Consider the following 7671-nt stretch of genomic DNA (forward strand, 5'->3'; position numbering starts at 1 on the left):
GAAACAACCCAGCATTTTTTAGAGTGTAGACTCTGACATATAGCTTCAAAACCAGTAGTTTAATCTATAGGTTATTTAATCACTTCTATATCAATATGTATGGTGTTGCACATAGAAGACAAGACAATAATAGCATGCAGTATTTTTAATTTTAAGTTGGGAAAATGGTTGTTACACTCTAAAAAATGCTGGGTTGTTTCAACAGAGGAAGGCCGCAAGGGTTTAGGGTGCCATTTGGGACAGGGCCAAACTCTGAAACTTTATATTATATTATACACTCTAAAAAATGCTGGGTTGTTTCAACCCAACTTTGGGTCAAATATGGACTAACCCAACTTTTGGGCATCATTCTTTTCAGAAATTTTACTATATCTGGGTTTAAAACAACAATATCAGGTGAACATTACATGGTTGTGGAGTATATGTTTTAGATTTACACTGACTTTCAACCAATCAAAGAAAAAAAATTGGAGTATGGAAGAATATTCAGGGCAATTTTCAAAAGGAATTGCAAATTGTATTTTCAATTGTGTTTTCCACATGTGGACACATAAATTGTGACATAATCCAAATGCAACTGCAAATCTTGCATTACTGTTTGCGTTTTCACTTTTGTGAACGCGCAGTGACTGCGAAATTTGTGGTTTTTTGAAAAAACAAAATTGTATTTCCCATGTCTTACGATGAGCCTGTCATATTTAAATATCAATATTAATTACCACATCTGCTTTTTCACTCTCTCTGTGTTGCGCATGTAACCTGCCATAACTCAAATGGAATCGCAATTCCTTTTGCATTTGAATTTCTGATCTCAACACAGAAACCTGTCAATCAATATCAGGGGCGGGACTATCATTTGGGGCGTGTTTATATTGGGAGGTGACGTCATTCACAGATGACCAGTATAAGTAAAGTTGTGACAGAGTGTTTTTTTCAGTCAAATTTTTCAACAAAATTTGGCAGAAAATAAAACAACATTTTAAACCATTATTTTGGCCAACCAATGTGGTGATTGTCTCATGAATAAAACATGTTACAACCTTCCACATCATGACAAAAGTGAGAACACAGTTGAACGTTTTTGCTTAGACAGCTAACACCTGAAATAACCAAAAGAATCTGTCATAATGTCTCTTGTTTTGTTTACTCTGATTCTAGGTGTCTTTCTTCTTGTTCATCATCTTTGTGGTATATACCATGCTCCCCTTCTCCATGAGAGATGCCATCATAGCCAGCGTGCTCACCGCGTCCTCTCATACTGTCGTCCTCAGTGTCTGCCTCTCCTCTACAGTCGACCATGTGGAGCCCCTAGTATGGCAGGTCAGTGCTCTCCCATCTGTCTTGCTATGTGCTTGCCAAGAGCTGTGAGCTTTACCCTGTGCGGCAACTGTTGAAGTTTGCCTTGTCTGTTGAGAAGGATCCTTGCCAATTGCTTGTGATTATGCATGTGTGTCTATGAGTCAGGTTATGTATGATTATTAAGTCATAGATGATTTTTGTGATTTATAATTTGAATGCTCGTTGACATTGATATATTTGAAAGGCTTAGTATGGGTGTGTTGATAATTGCTATTCATGGATATTGATATTAAGGCGGTATCAGTCTTACTTAAGGTGACCAGATTTCTGAAATGAAAACATTTAGTTCAATGACAAATGCGTTATTAAAATATTTTTGAGGAAAAGATGGTAAACATCCAGTCTCATACACTGGAAAAACAGAACTTTAACAGTGACAGTAACTTTTATTGTCAGCGATAACTCTTCTGTGCCAACATCACATTGCTGTGCTTCTCCTCTGCAAATGCATCACTATGTCACTCAACATCCATATAGCGAACATTTAAATCACATTTAAATCAAAACTGAATTATAAAATGTATCATAAAACAAATGACCCAAAATGAAATAAACAGAAAATAATTATATAAAAATAAATCTCACAGCATTTCACTTTGGGAACATAGTAAACATTTCTGAAGACATCAAAAACAGGGAGTGTCCTCAGAAAACGAGGATGTCTGTTTTCTGACTAAATGTAACTGCAAATTTTAGAATATACCTGTAAATATTAGAGACTGACCTTCCCTTGGTATAATGTTCCTTATTTAGGCATTTCCAAATTCCATAAATCAAAGGCACATTTGCCTGTATTCATTTTGTTTTAATCTCTCCTCATTTTCCTTGTTGTGAACCATATTAGCCATGCTGTCAGATTTCATTAGCAATCAGATTGCTTGTTTAGAAAATTCAGGAAGCTAACTTGCTCCCTCCTTAGTTCAAATGAATGCGTAAACAGGCAAATATGGCCTTTCAGTAAAAGCTGATTTCTGTGAATGGCCTGCAGTAATAGCATGTATTTTAAATTCTGTATAAAAGGTCAAACTTTATATGAACAGTAACCCTTAATATCATTATAAAAAGTCAATGAATGTTCGGTTTTCAGTGTCCATTTCTTGCATTCAGTGCAAATGTTCCTTACTGCCTTAGATTACTCAAAAAGAACCATACATGACTCCCTCAATTGCCAAATGCTGTTTCTACTCCTTTTTTCTCACACTGTCTCGATTTTTTTCACTTCCTTTCATGCTATGCCTTTTGGTCCTGGGTAGAGAGAGTCTTGAAAGCTGTGTATTCTGATTCTCTAACATCTGGAATGCCTCAGGCACAGGACTGAGAGCCATTTTGGCAAACTGTAGTTTGGCAGTGCCATACATTAATATGCTTCCCTAGCAGTTTTGTGCATATCATATGGACTTGTGGAAACTAAAGTAATAAATTTCTAATGTGTAAATTATTATTACTGAGTAAAAAGTAGTTTGAAAAGAATGTTTAACAATGTTTAATAACAACAACAATAACAGTGATAGATAGATAGATAGATAGATAGATAGATAGATAGATAGATAGATAGATAGATAGATATTAAATGCATAGATTTGGTTGTGATGTGATTTTGCTTTAATAAATGGTATGTTAATTGAAACAATATTAGGGTTTTTTTTAACTTAACTTCATAGTCCTAAGTGTAATGTGAATGCATTCACAACGGACGAGGTTTGCTGATTTCTGAAATAGAAAAAAGGCGTGACTCTGTCCTGCTCTGTGAGGTGTTAGCATACTAACTGTGAAAGAACAGATTTTTGCCCCTTTGGGCGCCAGAGTGGAAAGGCTCTTACACAGAACTGTGCTAGAATCTCTGCAGCATGTGTGATCTTTCTGCCAGCTCTTCCAGTCAGCATCTCAACCACTGCACCCAAAGCCATTTTTGGTAGAACTGCTAATCGCAAGAGCAAAGTGTCACTTATCTTACCTTATGCTGGATGTGTATGGGACAGTTCATAAAGTACTGATTACATGAAATCATATTTCCTTTCCCAGCTCTTAAACATAGAAATTGGGCATTGATTCAGTGAAGCACATGCTTTAGGATGAGCTTTTGGGGCATACAATAAGTTTGTCCTTTTAAAACTGATTTGATTGGGATGTCTCTTTCATAACTCATAAATAATGGCAGACTTCATTTTTGGGTTAATACATTGTTTTTAAGTTACAGGTTTGACATCCACACATGTAATAAAATATCAATGATTATTATCAATTCTTTCAATGATTGTTATGTCTAACATGTCATATTACTGGTGAAAGAGAGAACTTTTCGCTAAAGTGAGTAAACACTGTGCTAGCAAACTAAACCACACAGCATGACCTGTTATTTGTGCAACTAGACATGTTATGCACGTATTAAACATATGATGATTTTGTGTGAAACAGAATACAATTCATTATTTTGTTTTTATTATTGTTATGATAATTATTATGAGAATAGAGAAGCTGCTATTATTCTGGGTAGATTTATTTTTTATTATGTATCTCACTGTTAATTGCAAGGTCAAAATTCACATAGCTAAAAGGCCGCTAGACTAATGTTTTAATGCTGGGAGCTTTACAAGGTCTGAATCAGATACAGACAGAATGCCTGAATAGATGGTTTTGTGACCTCTTAACCTTTTTCAAATCTGATATGTTTCTAAAACCTTTTATTTTGTCGGATGCCTTCGGGTGCTAAATTAGAATTACAGTTTTGTCTGTATTGTGTTAGCTGTGATAGTGTTCTGCCTCAGTCATGTTCAGGGTGAGTTGATTGGATCTGATCTTGGTGTCACTGGCAGGTTAAATTTCATTATGGTTTAGCGTTTCCCTGTGGGGCACTCAGCAAATAACAATTCATGCACTTTAGTGTGTAATGATGATGGTAGAGTCACAGGTTCAACTAGGTGTTGAATGGGAGGACAGCAATACAATCCAAAAGATGAATGGGTTGATGCAATTCTAACTGAATGGATACCATAGAATACCCATTTCATTTAATTGCAAATAATCTGTTAACCCTCTCCATTTCTCTCTTCCTTTTGAGTTACACACGGAAATACAAACATTCTCAGATTTTTGAGCCAAGTGGATTTTAAATTCATTTGACATCTTTTATAATTAAGTTGAACAATACATTGTAGGTAAAAACATGTTATAACTCTTACAACAAACAACCGATATGGTATCTTCAGGTATATTGCTGTGCTATATCATTTGTATAATAGAATTTTGTTAGGGGGAAAAAATCTTTCAGGCAATGTCAACCCAGGCTCATTGGAATTACATGATGGCCTACATTTCTGCAAAACCTGAAATATGTTTCTCTGAGTACATTTCGCTGCACTTTTCAGATAACATGTCCATAAGAGCCAGATGCGAGTTTATTAAACAGTGTTAATAAAAAATGTGCCTGTGGATACAAAATGGTTGCAAATGAATATTGTGTTGCTTGTAGCACGCGTCACAGCAGTTTAAAATGTAGCACGAGATAGCGTGTTTAATTGTATCCAAAACAGTTTACATGTTATTCAATTTTTTGTTGTACATATCACGGCAGTCCAGAAATTAAATGTCTGTTGAGTGGCACTGAAATGTTAATGCTCTATCGCCTAATATTAACATACCACCTATACCTTTCTTTTACAACCCTTTGAGCTCTTTTAACGTGACTCGTCTTTCACTGAACTTATTCCCAAGTGCAACACAATGCTGAACCAGGCGAACTACCGAGCAAGCTTACAACTTCAGAAAAGCTGTACATATTTACTGGATTTTATAAATGTTCAAATTTGTTAGTTTACAAATCATGCACGATGGTAAAAGTGTTATAGCATGTGCAGTTTTGTGCAAGGAACCTTGCAAAAATAAGCACATATTCATCAGCAATCTGCCCTGTAATCATAATTTGTATGAAAATGAACAAAAGTAATTGGTGTTTTACTTCCTAGAATTCTTTTCACCTGGAAACAGAGAAATATATGTATAGGTATGATTTTGCACGTTTGCAGCTGTGTAGGCAGAGTCATGTATTTCCAATGTGGAGGTACTTAGCTAGTAATAATGTGAACTCACTTAGCTATAATAAAGTGACAGTTCATGATCTCACATTTGTTCAAAATCACAGGAATCATACAGCAAGTCACTGCCCCTTGCAAAAATTAATTGGTTCAGAAATAATACAGATAATTATGAAACATTCATTTATATTATGTACAGAGTCAGCACAGTGAAAGGACTAAATTTATTTATTATGAAGACAACATTTGGAAAACATGTGCCGTTAGATTTGAGCAGGCAACTAAATCTATTTTTATACCAAGTTATTCTGTTATATAGTATCTCTCCCTTCACTAACATGCACCAAGTGGGCATATAAATAGGCATTGATCTGTGTCTGTGCAGGCAGTCTTGAGTTTATGTAGTCAAATCTATTATGTAATATAAATGCATAATTTTTGGCAGCTTCATTTCAATAAAAGCTGTTTTTGATTGGAATGTTACTCTAAATTCATGACCCCATTAAAGCACTCTAATCTGATTCTAGTCTTACAGTAAGATTAGTCTTACAGTTGTTGTTAATGTGTCAAGTAGCATCTAATGCGATTTCAAAGCTCCTGTCTGTCTTAACAGTTTTAAACCTTAGAATAGTCCTTAAGCTCTAGATTTATGAATGAACTATCAATCATTGTATGTGTTGAGCCTACAAATAATTCTGCACTTACAGTAGGTGTGTTGCTGTCAAACATTTTTGGTTATGTCAGTTATATTAAAATAATTATCGTCATGTATATAATTCCTGTAGGCTTACAGAGGACCTTGAATGAATCAGGGCTGATCATTTAGAGGTCATATATTACTGTTCCTGTATCACTACTGTGTCTCTAGGCAAAACACTTCACTGTGAAATGTTGAAGAGAAGCTGTATTGTACGTTGCACTCAACAAGAGTGATAAATTATGAGTCACTTAGATTAGTTGACTGAAAATCTTTGACCTATGCTTTAGGACAGTTTGGACACAACTTTATCTCATACCTATACTCACAAGTATTCTTTATCAAAATCATTACCACGTAGGCCTAAGTGATTGTTTATTTGAGTCAATATGGGTGTTGATGAAAATAATTTTATTTTCTGTCCTGTATATGCATTCTTTTTACCATTAAAGCTCTGCGTTTTCAAGAAATGTTAACCAAATATGATGTCAATACAGTTTCTAAAAAAAACAAAACAAAAAAACAACAACAACTAAGAGTCAGTGTGGTAAAAAAGGGATCAATTTCGCTTCTGCTCTGTCTATAACAGGGTTGTCCAAACCTGTTTCTGGAGGGCCAATGTTCTGCAGAGTTTAGCTTCAACCAGCTCCAACACACTTGGAACTTCTGCCTGGAACTTTCTAGTGACTCTGAAGAACTTGATTAGCTGGTTCAGGTGGTCAAACTCTGCTGGACTGTGGCCCTCCGGAAACACACCAGGTCTATAATGACATCTTACAATGCAGCTGAACAAGGTACAAGCGTGAACAGAGGAATTTAACGCATTCATGCATAAACCGTGTCCAAATCCGCTTTTCCACTGGGCTGGTGCCGGAGCTGGAGCTGGTGCTCGGCCAAGAGTGGCACTCGTTCAGAACCAGCACGCGTTTCCAATGGCAGGGAGAAGAATCCTTTACGTCACCAACATGTGACTGGAATTGCATATTATCTCTTGCGGAAGGAGAGCGTAGATCTCTTCTGCCAACCATTGCTGAACAGAAACATTTAATTATTGTTGTTAATGTTGTTCATTTACCTGAACTCCAATGGCTTTTAAAAATGGCGCCTTACAAACTGCAGTCCATAGTGGAAGCTCATCCCTTGTTTGCAAGTTTTTGGGGCTGGGTCGGAACAAGGATCTGGGCACTGGTGGAAAAGTGATATCATTCATTCATTTACTATTCACTTCTGTGTCACATATCACATATTTCACTGATATAAGGAAGAGAAAGTCAGTATATCCGGACACAGATCTACACAATACTGCACACTAATGACATGTGACTCACTCAAAAACAGCTTTTCCTCCCTTCATAATGTATGCTCTGATTAGGGGGATATTCAAACAGCATACTAGGGCTGCACGATAAATCGAAATGGAATCGAGATCGCGATTCGACAGAAGCTGTGATTGTCATGCGTATCTTTCAGTGAAGCATGGTTCTGTGGTCAGCAGTAAATCACCATCCAAAGGCCAGAGGGTGCTCTCGCGCTGAAACTCCAAATATGCCCGCAGAAAAAACACAGGAAAATCGATGCAGCTGA

The 7671-nt window shown here is 36.3% G+C and overlaps 1 pseudogene; it reads left to right on the forward strand.

Moving 5' to 3' along the window:
* LOC107684225 (adenylate cyclase type 2-like) overlaps positions 1-7671 on the forward strand; it is a 131685-nt pseudogene that overhangs the window by 88291 nt on the left and 35723 nt on the right.

This window comes from Sinocyclocheilus anshuiensis, unplaced genomic scaffold, assembly GCF_001515605.1.
Source record: "Sinocyclocheilus anshuiensis isolate Anshui unplaced genomic scaffold, SAMN03320099.WGS_v1.1 scaffold113, whole genome shotgun sequence".
Lineage (NCBI taxonomy): Eukaryota > Metazoa > Chordata > Actinopteri > Cypriniformes > Cyprinidae > Sinocyclocheilus > Sinocyclocheilus anshuiensis.